The 18,663-nt window shown below is 38.7% G+C and overlaps 1 protein-coding gene and 1 long non-coding RNA gene across 5 annotated transcripts in view; one reads left to right on the top strand and one right to left on the bottom strand.

The window, feature by feature from the left end:
* Nucleotides 1-3,866: 3,866 nt before the first annotated feature.
* LOC131219225 (uncharacterized) lies at nt 3,867-7,376 on the top strand. The gene is made up of 3 exons (XR_009158065.1): nt 3,867-4,948; nt 6,395-6,476; nt 6,846-7,376. It is a non-coding gene; the product is annotated as an uncharacterized LOC131219225 (long non-coding RNA).
* Nucleotides 7,377-12,341: 4,965 nt separating this feature from the next.
* The window catches only part of LOC131219224 (EID1-like F-box protein 2), a 31,435-nt gene continuing 25,113 nt past the window's right edge, over nt 12,342-18,663 (bottom strand). For all 4 annotated transcript variants that reach the window (XM_058214261.1, XM_058214262.1, XM_058214263.1 and 1 more), the window contains one exon: nt 12,342-12,780. The gene's annotated coding sequence lies outside the window, so the exon portion shown is untranslated. The remainder of the gene's footprint in view (nt 12,781-18,663) is intronic.

Here is an 18,663-nt window from a genome sequence, read left to right as displayed (position 1 = left end):
TCCATCTACATTGATACTTTGGATACCTAGATTAATAGTGTAATTCTGTCCATCTATGTTGATACGCTAGACCGACCTAGATTAGTAGTAGTGTAATTCTTTCCATCGATGTCAAGCACTAGATCACAAAGAGGGCCTTTACTTTTCTTTTTTAGTAGTGTAATTCCTTTCGTCTATGTCCAAGTCGTTAGACTAAGGAAGATTTAGGTTTAGGGGATCACCATCTACACCGCATATGTTGGATCACCAAGGAAAATTTGTAAGTTTTCATTTTTATTTCAATTACAAGGATCAGGTTATCTCCATTATAATAGTGAGAAAAAGTCATTTTAACTGAAAGACAAAAAGAACTCATTAAAATGACAAATCCTCCTATTTGCAAATTGCCTAATTTCATTTACAAGAACTCATGATTTCTATGTCTATATTGGCGCTTGGGGTCATAGACGTTCAGTTCGGATCAGCTCTAGCATGCCCGGCACCATACACATGTACCAATGATCAAATTTTGAGCCAAACAATTAATATGATGATTGTTTGGATTATGACCTATCTAAGGTTAGGCCTACCTTGATCATCGATTCAGATCTTTTACACATTTGACGTGGTTGGAAATCAAGAATGAGAAAATGGTAACCAACAATATAGAATAGACTGGAAATTTCAAAAAAAAAAAAACAAAAAAAAAAACAAACTACAAAAAAATATAATCACAAAGTCTAAGCAAACATGGCAAGATAAAGAAAAGAAAGGTCATAGAAAAGGAATGGAACCCAAACCCAAGGGGGTCGGGGGTATTCCTTTTTCTTCATTGACAACGTGAGATCCAAGCCAGGCTTTGGATACAAAGCATATATCACCTTACTTGCACGCTTTCCCTACAATACTCGAGCTAATCGATAAACAGCCTTCACAAGCCTTCCTTTCTCTCTTTATAGGCTTTTCTCTCTTCAAATAAGCCCTTCCCATCTCTCTTTTCTTTCTTCAAATAAGCCTCTCTCTCTCTCTCTCTCTCTCTCTCTCTCTCTCTCTCTCTCATGTTACAGGTTTTGACGAAAGAATGGAGAACTTGCTTAAGCAGCTCAGGTAGTTCTCAGCCTAATTACATTTATCATTATAAGGTTGGCTAGAACACGATGCTACGTACTGCAGTAGGCCACATGTTTAGATGACCTTCCCCAAAAATTCAGGCCAATCAACCCATCGGTGTGGGCCCCATGTTTACGTCCAATAAGGGACCGACCATAGTTTTTATTCTAAAGCATGCTGAATTGCTTCACATTGGCGATGTTTTCTACTTGTTTTTTCCTTTTCTTTTTTTCTGGGCTCTGGTGACTACTGCCTCACAGAGGCCACGGGAGATGACTCGGACCCACTCTTTTGGTCCTAATTTAAGTTGAAACTCGGCAGAGTTTGGGCTAAGTCACTTTCTATTCCCGGTCCCAACACACGATTCCAAACTAGACATTTATCTCTGTTACTTCATTTGGGTTCTGTTTGGATTGTTTGGATTCATGGAAAGCATAGGAAAAGAAATGGTGTTTATTGGGAAAACTTATTTCCATTAAAATGTGGCGAAGTTCATTGTTTTCAGGTTGGTTTTTTTTTTTTTTTTTTTCACAAAATTTTCCTAGAAATTTAGGATGTATTTTGAAATTTGTTCTTTTGCATAACAAAAAAATTTCTTGGGAAAAAAATGCTTGTTGGTCATTAGCATGTGCCAAATTAGCACCCCACACATGTGGGATGATAGTGGAACATATGGCATACATGGCATTTGTGGGCGCTTGAAGCTGAATTGTGGCAAACGTGGTCTACATAAGTTGCTTGAAGCTGTAAGGGTGTCATGTTATAGAAGACACACATTGGCACATTTGACACATGGGCACTCAAAGCTAGATGACAGCACTAGTGTACATTAGCACCACTGGCACATGTGGCACACTTAGAGCAATTGAAGATAGATGATGGCACATGTGGCACATTGGCGCATTTAAAGCTGGACACAAACCAAGCTAGCTCGAAAGCTTAGCTTGGATTAGTTTGAAAAAGCTCGGCTTAGATTGGTTCAAATAGAAGTTTGAACCAAACCAAGCCTCGGAGTCGAGCCCGTTTAAAAAAACAAGTTCAAACTATGACAGTACCAGCTCGACTTGATTCAGCTCATTAACCGTATGCACACTGTTTCCTATGGTGTGATCCACTTGAGCTTTGGATATGATTCAATTTTGGGATCATGTTCTATAGAGGATATTAAACTTTATGTTACCTTTTAGTGTTGTTACCTCTATATTAATATTTTTTAATGTTATTTTGTAGTGTTATCTTTGTATAAAAAAATTCATATTATGTATATTATTTATTTAAATAAAAATTTTAAAAAAAGGGAGCCGAGAACCCTGTTTAAATTTGGCTCGGATTGGCTTGGCTCGAATATTTGGATCAAACCAAACCAAGCTCAAGCTCATATAATCTAGACCAAACCAAGCTCAAACAATAGGGACAGGCTCGAAGCTCAACTCGTGTCAAACTTGAACAGGAGGTGTCACATAAACAAGATAAACCAAGCTTGGGTCCAACTCGGTTTGGCTCAGCTCTTGTACAATTTTAGGCACATCTAGAGTGCTTTGCGCATGTAGGGAGCTAGAGAAGATGAATGTTGGTGCAAGAGGCACATTAACACGTGGGGCACAAGAGAAGATAGATGGTATCACACGTGGGACATTAGCACATATGGGATGCTTTACACGTGGGGTGCAAGAGAAGATTGATGGTTACATATGTGGCACATTGGTATAGGTGGTATAGTAGTAGGTGTGGGGCATAACTAAAGATGGACAATAGGTGTGGGGCATAACTAAAGATGGACAATACATTTGGTACATTGACACATGTGGCACATGTAAGGCAATTGAAGGTGGATGCTAGCACATTTCAGCTGAACCCTTGAGAAACCTATTTTCCTTCCATCATTGGAAAGGCATTTCTTAGGTGTGGAGGTGGGAAAATAGTTTTTTTTTTTCCAACAAAGATAAAATGTGGAAAACAATGTTTCCCCCAAATTCTCATGAACAAAGGCTTGACAAACAAGGAAGAGTGATCTCCAATGTGTTTACTTCCGATCCAACAACGTTAGATCTAGCGACTCGGATAATGCCATGTGGCAACGAAATCTCAGTAAGAGACGGATGGAAGATTTCTCCGACTGTCCTGATAGTTGAATGGGATCAAAATCCATAAAGTTATGAATAGCCTAAAAAGGGTTAGCCCAACTAGCTATAGCGATGATACACGTGTTGCATATTCCACTCATGCGGCAATTCTAGTTAATTATCATAGTGGTCTCATGACTGAAGTTGGGTTTCGAACGAAACATGGTTGGGTCAAATGAGGCATTTGACTGATGCAATATAGCATCATGCAAAGATCTTACGGCCGAAAACATTTGAGGACTAGGGTAATAACTATAACAAGTTGGTCGAGTTTCACAACACATTATTCACATTTGAGCAGAGAAAGGAAGCTACCACTAATACGTGGCATATCGGGAGAGACACTCATCCACATAACAGAAGCAAGACATGTGCACAACCAATGGCCAATCCACGACAAACGACTAGCATACATGGCATCGTTTGATAAGATATGACTATCTTTGGGCCCAAAGAGTTATTTCCACTTCAATAGACATGAATGGCTATGAAGATCCCTTTCTAGCAACCGTCCCAAAGTTCTATAAAAATGAGGAAAATCGAAGAGTTGTACATCCTCACCAACCAAACACAAATTAAATCAAATCTACAATGTGACACTACTTATCCTTCTATTTTATTTTAGCATAGCTTATCTTAAACTAGGGGGGATCAACTTTAGCATAGGAGCAGTGTAATCCTTTCCATTTCCACTGCTACGCTGGACCAACCTAGATTAGAAGTAATGCAATTCCCTTTCATCTACCCCAAGAGTCATAGGAAAGACCCTTATTTTATTTTCAATAATGCAATTTCCTACATTAAATAGTTATGATACTTTACCACCTTATAGACTTCAACATGCCTTCTTGCATCAAATCTATCTCTAGTTGCAAACCTGATGAACAACTATGGATTTCAAATCTATTCCTAGCTGCAAACTTCAGTGCACTTTTTTTCTCTTTTTGTTTTTGTTTTTTTTACTGTTGCAGATAAGGCAAAGAACAGGTTGGAAAGGGAGATTCCTGATGGCGACGCTGATGACAACGATGAGTTCATGACAGCAACAGCAGCAGCCAGCTTTGCTATCACCACTCTAGAAGAAGAGTTCACGACAGCAATCACAGCAGCCACCTTTGCTATCACCACTCTTGAAGAAGCAGACGTAGCAGTTGCAGCCGCCACCTTTGCTATAACATCTCTTGAAGAAGCAGATGCAGCAGTTGCAGCCGCCACATTTGCTATAACAACTCTTGAATAAGCACATTCGCTGCTGAACGGTAAAAGGACATTCCCTCAGGCAGCAGAACATTCCCCAATCAAGACCGAAAGCAGAAAAGAAGATAGCCAACCAAATAGGCCCCACAGTGCACTCCCTCATGCACCAGAAGTCCCTCTAACCAAGGCCAAACACCCAGGAGAAGATAACCAGCTGAATGGGCTGATGACACTGCCTCAGCCAGAAGAAGCCTCTGCCGGGCAAACCGAAAAAAAAAAAAAAAAGCATAACCGGCTACCTAGGCTTACTGCATCCCCTCAGACACTGGAAATCTCTCTAACCAAAGCCAAAAGCAAAAAAAGAAAAAGAAAAACAGGATAACCCACTTGCCGGGCAAAGGAAATCACCTCATGCACCGGAAGCCTCTCTAACCCAGACCAAAGGCAGAAATGTAGCTGAGTCACTGGACTGCCAAAAGCAGGAAACATTTCCGGGAGGACTAGAAAAAAGGACAAGAAAAAGGAGACGCTATCGTCTGGTAAGCTGAACTACATGTGTGGATCCCAGTGCAACCACTTCCGCATGCCAGTAAGCCGCTTATGGTCAAGACCAAAGCCATCCACCAGAAGGGTTGCACCATGTACGTCCCTAGCCTAAAAATCAGTGCGACCATTCATCAGGTGTACAACGGAGAAACGAATGTCTAGAGAAGGTTGGCCAACAAGTGTGGCCCACCTGATGGGCGGGGCAGCCTGATCTTTGGACAAGGACACACGGTAGAAGCAACCTGATGGATAGCTTGAAACCTGCCACATTCTTACAAGATCTTGCCTGAGCTCACAGCGACGCTCATGCATGTGAGCTTTCACTAAACTTGTGTTCTGTCGTGTCGGGGTAATGTTTCTTGCCTTGGCCATTATTACTGCCAATGTTTTCATCTTAGGAAAAATGACCATCAGGTGAAGAAGCTTCAGCTAGGCAAGCTAAATCTGGTAATCAAAAGCCATCAGAAAATTCCACTGCCAATCAAAAAACACCTGAGAAGCCCATGATCCCACCTAGCAGAAAAGCTCCAGCATCCACTGAGGAGCACCGGAGTGGTGTTGGCAGAATGAAATCAGAAAGTGCGAAGGATATGGTGCTGAGACCAAATCCTTCTTCTGGTTTAAAACCCACAAATCCAACAGCTGGCCACAGGGACCAGACAGAGGGCTTAATCGAAAGCCATGACTTAGAATCAAAAGCAGATGATTGGGAGAAAGCCAGGATGGCTAGAAATGAAAGGCAGTAATTGATTCACCATGCCCTTGCAATCAGTGTTCAAAGACTTGACCAGAGTTCCTGCAACAACATCAAGTTCATGCAGGCTAGCTGACAGGAATTAGATAAAACTCGAGCTGAAGACACATGATATCCTTAAACATTGAGCGGGTAAGAGTGGGACCCACATCCGGGTGATCAGACCATTGATCTAATGTGTCATGGGTTGATAGGGGATTCCACGAAAACCACCCTGATAGAAGAAACATAGGAGAGGTGCCTGTCATAGATGGACTGATTCAATCTTCCATCATGACAGTTTTGAAAGATTCCCTAGCCATCTGGGAAGCCCATCATTTCTACGGTCTGGATTGCCAAGCTATGGGCCCCACATGTACAAACTCAAGGCTTGAGGAAACTCAGCATATCCTCTACTTAAGTTCATATAATTCCTCATCAGGGTCAAGAAAGAGTTGACTTGTTTCTTAAGAACCCAAAATTCAAGTTCTAACAAAGAAACTCAAAAGATCAAACTATGGTATCAGTCTCCTAAACCTAACAAAAAACTGACGAGTACTAGATTGAGTTTTGGGTTGAGTTAATGAGTCAGGTCCTCGTATATCCGAATATATTTTGAGGTTTTAAATCCTTCTTCAAATTACATCCTCAAAATGCAAGGCATTAGATTTTTTTTTTGTTCCTTCTAATAAGCCTAAGATTTCAGGTACGAAAAGCAAAAGTCCTCAATTCTGTCATGGGAGAGCGAGAAGCTGATGAAAGGGCGGTGCCAATTGGACAAAATAGAGGTTTTTTACTTTTACATGTTTACTTTGGGAAAAATCAAACAAAGGTTTGCTAGCACATATACCAGCCTGGCATTTGTGTGGAACGTCTAAGCAATGCATAAGGAGGCCCCATCAGAAAGATAATCATATGGGGAAATCAGAAAGGTTCACTCATCTGTTGGGCCACACATGTTTGTCAGGTGTTGGCGGAATCAACTGAGTGCACAAGCCTGATATTTGCGTTTGATCATCTTTGGTGGGGTGACCTTATATACCACTTAAATGTTCCACGTATTCTCCATCTGAAGGTGCATGTGTTGCTGTGAATTGTGTTTTGAAACTGGAACTCAAATTCTGATTACCGTCATCATCCAACTATGGCAACTGCAGATGAAATTGGAACACAGTAGAACAAGAGCTACACGAGAGTACTGCAGTGAAATGGATCGGATCAATAAGATTGCCAGAGAAGCAAGAGCACTTGCAGAAGAGAGGAGAACAAATAAGCTCAGATCAACGAGGAAGTTTCCGTGACGTGTTTTTGCTTCCGTTTAAGCAGAGACCCAGTTGGGTCTGGGATAAATACTGTAATCCACGAGCACCACAGAAATAACCCTCTCACAATTTCTCAGCAACTGCAAGCATAACACAAAGCGACTAACTGAATTTGGCTCCAGAAGCAAGCTTATCTGTTCATGAGAGAATTATTTCAATTACGTCCATGTATACCTAGAGAGCTTAGGAGTTGTTTGGATGCCTGTAATCCTCAAGTTGTAATCGGATAAGAGGTAATCAGATTACAAGTGTAGAGTGTTTACAGCCTGTCCGATTTGACTTTAAGCTGCCATCTGTTTACAGGCAAACAGTTGTCTGTGTTCAGATAACTGTAAATTTTTTACAGCCTGTAATTGGGTATTTACACATGACAAAGCTTAGAGTGGTAAATCCTTCAAAAATTATCAAATAAAATATGAAGTCTTCATTTAAGATAGATCATTGGGATAGGCCCAATTCAATAAAGCATATAGCTGATCCTCATGCTAAACCAATCATTTGGTTGGCCACAAAAGTGGGCCCACTAATTCAAATCCCCTCTTGTGATGAGAAACTCTTGAATATGAACAATTAATTATTAATTCATGTGTACATATAGTATATTGGCAACGTGCATAATATGCTTCACATGTGCAGTGGCCCCCACATATGCTGGCCACGTGTACATGGCCATACATGTATAGTTACACATACACGCGCGATCAACTCATGTATACAGCGGACCATACAAGATACAAAAAGAGGTACAAAGATGGATTACAAAGCACGCCACACATCCTGCAAAACCTTAGATGGGCAACCCCACGTATAATTAGGCACTGTGTACAATGGACCATAAATACACGATGGTCTATATCACTGAACCATGGGTCCCACCATTGGAAGAAGTGGAGAGTGGGAATGTCAAAACCACAATTCTCCCTACATCGAAAATTTTCCAAAAATAGATCTGTTGCCTGTAATTTGTTTACCTGTAATCTGAAACATGCCCTTTCGCCATGTTTCAAATTACAGTTAAAAGCTATAATCCAATTACAATCTGTAATCCTATTATAAGCAAATGCACCCATCTAAACAACCAATGTAATCGAATTACCTCTAATCCAATTACTAACTTAAGGATTTTACACACATCCAAATGATTAGAAGAGGATCCCTAGACAGTTAATCTAGTGGCTATTGGAGGAGTTCAAAACCATGGAGGTCTACCACTGAAGATATTCATGCTTAGACAATTGATAGAAACAAATAGGGAGGGGAGGATCTCCACATGGTCTTCGTTGACCAAGAGAAAGCTTACAATAGGAGGATCCCTAGAGAGTTAATCTAGTGGGTGTTGGGAGTGGAGTTTCAAGAGGATATATTAACATGATTAAGGATGTGTACAAGGAGCAGTAACAAATGTGAGGACCACTAGTGAGAGACAAGTGAGTTTCCAATTAATGTAGGCTTTCACCAGGGATTGGCATTGAGCCTGTACCTTTTCGCATTGGTTAATAGACTAAGTTAACAAGGCATGTGTGGGAAGAGATCCCATGGTGTGCTCCATTATCAACCAATTTCATGTGGCGTGCTCCCACCTTTTAATTTAGAAAAAAAAAAAGAAGGCATATGCAGGGAGGGCGGGTGTAAACACAAAGCTAGATTTATGGAGATGCGTCATTTCCCACTCCTTTTGTTATTAAAATTGCCCTCCACATACTCTGTTTTAGTCACACTATTTATAAATCCTTTAGATTCTAAAGCACCACTCCTTTTTTCTTTTTCATTTTTTTTTTCAAATTTTTTTTAAAGATTCCTCCCTCGTCTTGTCCACAAATGACATAGCTTTGATTGACAAGACGAGGGAGGGCATAAACACAGCTAGATTTATGGAGAGGCATCGTAGAATCAAAAGAATTTATATATAGTCGGACTAAAACAAAGTACATGGAGGGAAATTTTAGCAACAATAGGTGTAGGAACAAGAAATTAGTAAAGATTGCTGACCAAGAAGTTTCCCAAAATGGCCACTTTCGATATCTTGGGTCAATAATTTATGAGTGGAAAGTGTTGTTCTCAGAAAGATTGAGAAGGATGTTGCCCATTGACGTAGGGGAGGACGTGATGAGGTAGATCACCGTCTTCCTCGATCGATAGATACCTTGAATCCAGAAGGTGCTCTTCAATCCACAAGAGAAAATCTCGAATCCACGAGAAGAAATAGAATTTCTAAGAGTTTTAATTGCTAGATTAAATGAATAAAAACGAGTTTAACACCCTTTAAGTAACCCTAAACAAACCCTATAAATGTAATCAAAGAGTTCTAATCAAATAAAGAAACAAATTCCAAAAAACGTGTAAATTTTCGCCGTCTGTCGACCTGTCGAGTCGACGGGTCGAAACAGCCAAAAATTGTCCAGAGATTTAAATCGAAAATTCTGTGATTTTCAACCTGTTGACCCGTTTTATTGACCTATTGACAAGATTTCAACCTACCGAAGAGACTCGTGAACAATATTTCAACCTGTTTAAATAATGCAGGGCCATTTTCACACCGAGCTTGAGTGGGGTGGCCGATGAATGCAAGGGCACACTCGGGGTGGGTGGCTTGCAAAACCCATGGATTTGGAGCCTGCGCTATGAGATTAATGGATTAATTCGCCATGCTCTATCAGTTCGAGCTTTTAGAGCAAGTGGTTAATTGTCCTGCATCAAATTGGTATCAATTTGATGCAGGATAATTAACCACTTAGACCAAGTGGTTAATTGACATGCATCAAATTGGTATCAGAGTGAGATGTCTCGTGTTTGAGACTCCTCATAGGGGCTGATTAATGCGGGGGCGTTTTCACACCGGGCTCGAGTGGGGTGGCCCCTGGGATGCAAGGGCACACTCGGGGTGGGCAACCCACGAAACTCATGTTTTTTGGGGCCTGTGTGAGGCGGAACCCATGGATTTGGGGTCCACGAGGAGGGTTCGACGGAGGACCTAACCCATAGATTTAGGGCTTGGGCTATGAGATAAAGGGATTAATTTGCCATGCTCTATCAGTTCGAGCTTTAGAGCAAGTGGTTAATTGTCGTGCATCACTAAACTGGCAGAAATCAGCCAGCGAGCAATTTGGAATTTCTGACAGAATTTCGACCTGTCGACCACAAAGGTCGATTGGTCGAACTATATTGAGTGTGATCGATCCTTCTTGGCTTTTTTTCTTTGGTCCATCTTAGCCATGAGTGAATCCGCAACCCATTCTACATCACCTATAGAATTCATGCGGGGTGGAAAAAACAAATATGTGTCTCTAGAATGTTATGCGATCATTGTGTACCCCCAAACAAAAAGGGAATTTTTATGGGATGGCTATAAAATCAGCCATGCTTTATGGACAGAATATTTGACAGTTAAAGAACAACATGTCCATAGAATGTGTAGTTGTAATGACAATGCTGAGATGGATGAGTTGCATGACAAGGATAGAATTAGAAATGACCGCATTCGAGGGAATTTAGGAGTAGCACTAATAGGTAACAAGATGAGGTAAAGTAGACTTGGATGGTATGGTCACATGCATTGGAGACCAAGAATTGCACCAATTAGAAGGAATTAGTGAGTTTGTACAGGTTGAAGGCTCTAAAAGTGCAAACTCAAAAGGACGTGGGTGGGGGTAGCAAGAAAGGACTTGTTGACTTATGGTCTAACTGATTTTATTTTTTTTTCACACGCCCGCACACTCACACCACAATGGCTACTCGAACCCATGACCTCGTGTTGAAACTCTTGTGAGTCTACTACTAAGCCATAGGGTTGTAGGCTGGTCTAACTGAAGTTATGGTCCTTTATAGGGTAGAATGGCAAAAAAGGATTCATGTAGTTGACCCCAATTAGTTGGGATAAGGCTTAGATGATGATGAGTATGATGACATTGGCAGTCCACGTCCCATGTGTGATTTTTTTTTCTTTTTTTCAAAATTTTTATTATTATTATTATTATTATTTTTAATAGAAGGTAAGCAAGTAAAAACGCCATAAAATCAACAGAAAACAAGGGCACTGAAAAGCAAGGAGAAGCTCAAGAGCACAAAAAGGCCCATAAGATAAAGCCAACAACCCCACACAGCTATGGCACACCGATAGGTTGTTGTTGATCTCTCTAATGAGGCCGCCTGTTGGATTCTTGGTCCTATGCATGTCTATGGGATTGGCAATTTTCAAACAGTTATAACTTCTAAGAAAGTAATAAGATAAAAGATGGGTTATATTACTATGGGTCTTCCAAGATTTCTTAAATGGTGAAGACTCGACAAATATACATGTGGCATGAATCTATATTTATCATATTCAAGGTCAGTGTTGTCAAAATCCTATGATTTACGATTTGCGATATATGAATTGAATCCCACCTTGAAACCCTTTTTATATGAATCCTATGATTCTATGATTTGAATCCTACGATATACTATTGAAATTATACTTGTTCTCTTCCATTTTAAGCTTCACTTGGCTTTCATTTTCTGTTTTCAAAATAGTGGAGACTTTAAGAATCATTTAGAAAAGGTAAATTATTTTATTTGTTTTGTATAAGAGATTAAATGCTCTCTTTAACATTAAATCATGAAACTTTTTTATGATTTCTTACTTAACTAGTCGAAACAAAAAATTGATGTTTGGCTTATCTGGAATGTTTTTATGGATTGTTACAATCATGTTGACTTATATGTATTGTGGAATGATGTTTAGAAATCAAATATCTTTTTTCGTCGATCAATAGTATCAAATGTGGCTTTTCCAATATGATTCTACATTTAAGAAAGGTAACAAGAACATAAATTATTAAAAGATCCTTGTGTGTTTTTTAAGGGAAAATTCTTGAAAGACATCAATAAAGGAAAAATAAGAATCTTTTGACACTTCATGACATGGTATTACTTGGTGCATATTGATGGCAGGAGGATGATTGACGAGTTTTAATTCTTTCTGATTAATTTATATTTTCATATTTTTTTCAAAATTTTAAAAAGATTATTAAAAAAAAAAAAATCTTATTTATGATACGATTTGCAATTTGATACGATCCAACCCCTATTACAATTTTGGCAACATTGTTCAAGTCCACTAAATACTATGGATGGAGCATACTAGAATATTACAATGATCAAACTTTTCCATCTGATAGTGGACATTGAATTTGGAAATGCTGAGCATAGCTGCTTTAACAGCCCATTGGATGACCACCAATTGGATGGTTATGATCATCCAATGAGTGTGAATTTTAGGATATGCTTCCTCAACAGTGGAGTCCAAATTTGGACAGAGTAAGAGTCTGGATTGGCATACATTTACGGCACATGTACTGAGGATAGTCACTATCATTCAAATGATGGTCCAGTCCTAAAAAGATAAGCATTTCCGGATGGATCCAACAGAATAAATTCTTAAGGATAAACAATAGCTGGTCAATACTAGTACCTAGAATAAGATGGCATTTGGCAACATACACAACTGTAGATGAACACATGCATACAATAATACACCATATAAATACTTGATTGTGGCCAAATAAGGTAAGTAGAATGAGAAAAGATTGAAGAGCAGCTTACCCTAAGGTTGCATGACCAAAGAGTGATTCCTCTATACCCTCACACAGGAAACATGACGGCTGGATTTGATTGATGCGCCATTAAAACGGAAGACAAAAGAAGATCTCTGTTGCAGTTTTGACTCACCCTCCAAGTCCCAATAAGATCCATTGAGAGAACAAAAAATCTTGAACTTATAACAGACAACAACCTGTGCAAATCCAAGGGAATAGAGAATTCCACATTTGAGCATAAAGAAGTGAAATAACAAAGGGATAGTCTAGTGGAAATGCCCAGTCTTTTAAGTATTGTATTAATGAATGTATCGCACCCATGGGATATAGAAACATAGTGGTACCTCATGTGAAATATCTCATGTATTGGGGAATGTATTCCAGAGGGAAACATTAAGAAACCAATGGAATTTTCAATGAAACTTTAGGTGATGTTAGAGGAGACATGCACACTTGGAACTCATAAATTACAAAAGGATGGAATTTTCAACGAAACCTTAGGTGATGTTAGAAGAGTCATGCACAATTGCACACTTGGAACTCATAAATTGCGGAAAAAAAAAAAAAAAGAGTTTGCACAATAAGTTTTAGCTCTATATCCTAAACAATGTGCTACTTGGCATTAGTGATGCAATTATATCCAAAATGAGTTTATATAATTTAAAAATCTACAATAAAACTATCAAAACACAACCAATACATCTAAAAATCAATAAAGAAACAAAAATACACATCTGTCTCAAACCCACAAAGAGTTACGAGACAGCTCAAAGTCGTTATCCCCGCCCCACTAGGGCGGCCATCGTACTGCTGTTCTGCCCAATGTTTTTACTATCAACGATATCAGTCGATATATCTTATATCGCACATCAATGATATGAAATCCCAAGGTGGTATCTGAAATTCTTCGTATCGTAGAAGATATCGCATGATATTGCAATGTATCACATAATGTCACAGATATTGCGAAATATCCCGAGATATCGCAATCGCAACCAATCCCTTTTATAAAATTCTCAATAGCGACGGTATCAGTCAATATCACACAGAAATAAGGAAGTGCAGGGCTTTCTTCAGAAATTTTGAAAAAAAAAAAACCATTCTAAATCTCTTTTTCTTGATTCCTCTACACTTCTAACTAGATCTATTGTGGATTTCGACCCCTTCTCTTGAATCATTTGGGAAAAAAAACATAAATTTCGAGTCGGAATCAAGATCCAAGCTGATTTAGGACCGTTTTCCATCCGGTAAGCATTTTCTAGTTTCATTTTTTTTTTCTTTTTCTTTTCACTATAAGATCATGTGAAATCAATGTCAAATAGTTAGAAATCTATGATTCTTCATGTTATGCATAAAAATAATGGATTTAGAGCTTTGATTTCGAGATTTGGGGGAGATTAATCGATTTGCAGAAAATTGAGGAAAAATCAAAATTTTCCTAATTTCTCCCGAATTGGTTGCAATCTTATTGTCCAAATACGAAATTAAACATGTAACCTAATCTAGTGATTCTTGGTAATTTAGGGATTTGTTGGAAAAAAAATTAAAAATTAAAAATATAAAAACATAATTTTTTTTTCAAAATTCTACTTCGTTCAACGGTTAATTAGCCCCCATTTCAGAGTTTTTTTTTTTTTTTTTCAAAATTCCACTCCTAATGTATGCACAACTCTAAGTGGGTCTAAGCCACAACCACACACATCATTCCCAGGCATATTTCTAGTTTTCTATTTCTTTTGCTTTTGAATGTATTGCTTGTGTTTCCTCACACGTTCTTCTTATATTTGTTTGTAAATTATATAAATTGACTTTGAATATACTTGCATTAGTTCAGTTAGACGAGGCATAGATTAGAACCCTATACAAAGGAAACCCATTATGTGCACTTGTTTTTTGTGATGTTTTGATTTCTAAATGTGTATTGATGTCTTTCTTAACAATCCCTGAAGTTTCATTGAAAAACTCGACCAGTTTCCCAATGTTCCCCCATGTTTCCTAATAGTAGTGATACATTACGCGATACAACCGATATATCTTATGCGATGACTAATATGTATCCGTATCCCGCAAGGGTGCAATACATTACACGATAACAATACGAAAAGCATTGGTTGTGCCCAAGTCATGGTAGAATGATACCAACTCATGCACTCTCTTATCCTCTCCAAACTAGATCGGTGTGTGCTGTGTTATCATGATTGTCTGTGGCTGTAGGCTGTAGCGGCTCTACACTCCATAAGGACTAGGTATTAATGAGTATCTTGGATACATCTACCTCCAGTAATATGACTAATATCCATGTTCATATCCATAGGCATACTCTTGTCCATATATGTGGCTAGAAAATGGTAAATGGAATTGTGGTGTCAGAGTCTCAAGCATTTTTCAACAATGATTTGCTTTTCCTGTTGAAGCTAACAGATGATATTTACAGATCTAATGGCAGTGTTTCTTCCTTTTGAAGGCAATAGGAAAAAAAAAAAACACAAGTTAAAAGTCCCAAACACTAACAACATGAATAATTAATTTTTTATTTCAAATGGCAAAACAAAGTTCTATTAGCACAAAACAAAAACAGGAGTACAAAAAGGGAGGAATTGAAAAGGGATGATAAAAAATCAGCTCCTCCTCCCTACCAAAAGAGGAGCCCTCCAACAAAACCAAAATCTCTCTCCATTTTACAACATTTGAGTAGAGGAATGCCCAAAGCCCATACAAGCACCCTCCTTGTAACCCCATAGAAAATCACTTCAATTACTTTCTGATTTGTTGTCAAAAATTCTGCTGTTGTGTTCTCCCCATATGGACCTGAGGCCAAATAAGAGAGATGGACACCATAATATTTTTCCCCCTTTCAAACAGACCTCCCATTTCCTGGCCAAAAACAAAGCTTCAATTAATCTTGGCATTACCCACTGCAAATCAAATAGCGCCAGGGATATCGCCATAGGAAAGATACAAGTTGCAATGGATAAAAATACCATTCACAGATTCTGCATCTTAGAGACATGGAAGTATGGAACAAATGTTCATGATGATCATATTCCTCCTAAGCTGATCAATAGTCAGGATTTCATCGTTTGTGGCTAGCCACCCAAACACTACCACTAGGCTCACCCTCCCTCCTTTTTAGCATACATTAGAAGGATTTGACCAAGAATAAGCCTGATTTATTACCCTTCCACCTCTACCTTCTTGATTTCCCTGGAGAGAAGACAAGTGCCCATCTTCTTTCTTAATGCCTTTTAAATTTGTATCTCCTCATCACAAAGGTTTCTTTGAAAGAAAGAATACTAGGTTGCCACATCCTCCACAATGCTAAAACAACAAGATGTAAAATCCCCTTGATTAGAAGATATATCGTAGAGTCTTGTGAACTCAAGATGAATCAAGCTATTGTCAAGCCAAGCATCTTCCCAAAATCTAATTTGGTAACCAGCTCCCACAAAATAAGAGCCTCCTTCCATAAAATCTTGAGAGACCCAATCACCCCCTTCCAAATGCTTGAGGCCCTAAACATCGAAGAAGCAAAGGTGATCAAACCCCCTCTTGGATGCCATATTTAGAAGAGATAACTTGTTCCCAAATATGGTTATCCTCCAAAACTAGGTCTCCACAACCACTTTACCATCAAAGCCCGATTCATCACTGTAAGGTCTTTAACACCCATACCCACACTATCCTACGGGGAGAAAACCTCATTCCACCCGACCAAGCAGAATTTCTTTCTAGATTCCAATTCTTTCACTACAGTGGATCACACTATTGGGGCTCTAAAATAAAGATATGAAGTACATTGGCATATTTAACATGTTAGCTTTTATACAGGCAGCTACCTAACGATATATATTGGCTCCTACATGTTAAGAGTTTCCTTTTAGTTCTCTCAATTACTGTCCCATAGCCAATTGGCAAGTTTGCCTACACAAGGGGCAAATCAAGGTAAGAAGAAGCAAAAAGGCACATCATCATCATCATCATCATCTAAGCCTTATCCCAATTAATTGGGGTCAGCTACATGAATCCTGATCTACCATTCCACTCTAACAAGGGCCATAAATTCATTTAGAGCATAGGCCATCAACTCTCTTCTTACTACCTCCACTCACATCCTTTCGGGCCTTCCCCTTCCCCTTTTAGAGCTTTCAACTTGTACATGTTCACTCCTAACCAGCAATGTTCTTGGTCTCCATTGCACATGACCAAACCAAGTAAGTCTACTCCTAAGTAGAGTAGTGAGTAGAATCCAAAATCGGCTTATATCCATTTCTTAGGCTTTCCTGTCCCCAAGCCAACCTCTCCCACACTCCGGAAATAAGATTTCTGGAACTCGATGCCCCATCATTCATACCCAACCACAGCTCTCACTTTGATTCCCATTTGGTTGATGAAGGTGAAGTTGATCCCCATATCCTTAAAAGGCGCTTTCTCCTTGGCGTTCTATTCTGTTATTCTATGTGAATTTTGAATGGTCAAAGGGTTTCCTAACCTAATAGATCTCACTCAAAGCATTCATAGTCTCACAGAACTCACCTTGTGATGCTTTTCCTCTCTCGGAGTGGAGCTCTCAATTGATGAGAACTGGCTGTGTGCTTTTGCTCCATCTCCATGCCATACCATTGACTCAAACCTATTCTCTTTTACCAATTACCCTTAGCAAACCACTCATGGGTCAGCAGGTCTCTCATTTGCAGAATGGCCAACATCTACACCTATTCCTGAACTTCAGCTCCTGCTCATGAGCAGTGTTTGAATTATCTCCGATATTATCGAATTATCTCTGATATTATCTTTATCTCCACCTTAGCGACACCGATAACACTGGTAGCGATACCGATAACACTAGTAGCGATACCAGTAACGTAATCGCCAATATTTTCAACTATGTAAATTCTAGGTGTCGCTTGTATTGCCAATGCATCAATATTGCCAATATTTTCGACTATGTAAATTCTAGGTAATGCTTGTATTATAAGTGTATCGATGATATTTCAATAATATCGCCAACGTATTGATATCATCATAATTTTATTTATTAGAAAAAAAAATTTCTATTAAATTTTTTTTTTTTCATGGGCACATGGTTGTATGCAGTGTTCAATTTGTCATTAATAATATTGATAATATCTCGATATTATCGATATCATAACATGTGCGATATTTAGCAACAATCTTTAATTTCCTTTCCAATTGTTGATGATTTCTTGGTGAAATATCATGTGTTGTTGATATTTTACAATATCGATGGATGTTTGAATGAAATGTTGTATAATTAAATAGGCCGGATGGGTTGGTTGGACTGATTTCTTACAAAAACACATGCTTTTGCCCTTTTTACAATTTTTTTTTTAATTATTATTTTTAAAAATGCAAGTATATACATTTTAACATCTCCTAAAGTTTGGTTGAAAATTCCACCGCTTTTCCTATGTTTTCCCTGCCTTTTCGGTTATCAGTGATATTACGGCGATCTTGATATTGTTTCCGTATCCCCGGCCAACGAAAATCATGGCGATACCGATACTTCGAACACTGCTCATGAGTGAAGATTTGGATGTCCACCTGGCTGAAGGATCTAATGGTGAATTCTTCTTGTCTTCACTCAATTTTGAAGCTGGTTCTGAAGGATCAAATAGGTCGTGGATTCTTTGGGGAGTCATTGAAACCAACAGATCTACTGTATATTAAAAAGAAACGATACGTATCACCTGTATCAGCTGTTATGGGACAATAACACCCTATCTGTGATCTACACAATAAATTTGCACAGGTGGCATGCATCTAATATTGCTAAACCATCCAAATTGTGAGTTCCAACTTAGACGGCTTGTAAATCCAAAATTACACTGATTAGAGTTTCTAATTGCTTGTGGGTAGACATTTAATGGGTGGTAAGAATAGAAAATAATCAAAGGTCTGCATGCTACAAGAAAATGCCATTAATAAGAGGTTGGGATAGTTCAATCAATATTTCCTTTTGGATTATGACGTATCTACAATGGCTCCCATAATTTGGACACTTTAGCTTGACTTGATGTTTGCTGAGTATTAAATGTTGTGTGACTGTGTATCAACCACAT

The sequence above is a fragment of the Magnolia sinica genome, chromosome 11 (genome assembly GCF_029962835.1).
Source record: "Magnolia sinica isolate HGM2019 chromosome 11, MsV1, whole genome shotgun sequence".
Taxonomy (NCBI): domain Eukaryota; kingdom Viridiplantae; phylum Streptophyta; class Magnoliopsida; order Magnoliales; family Magnoliaceae; genus Magnolia; species Magnolia sinica.
Note: the sequence above shows the minus strand (reverse complement) of the source record. Positions and strands in the feature narration are given on the sequence as shown.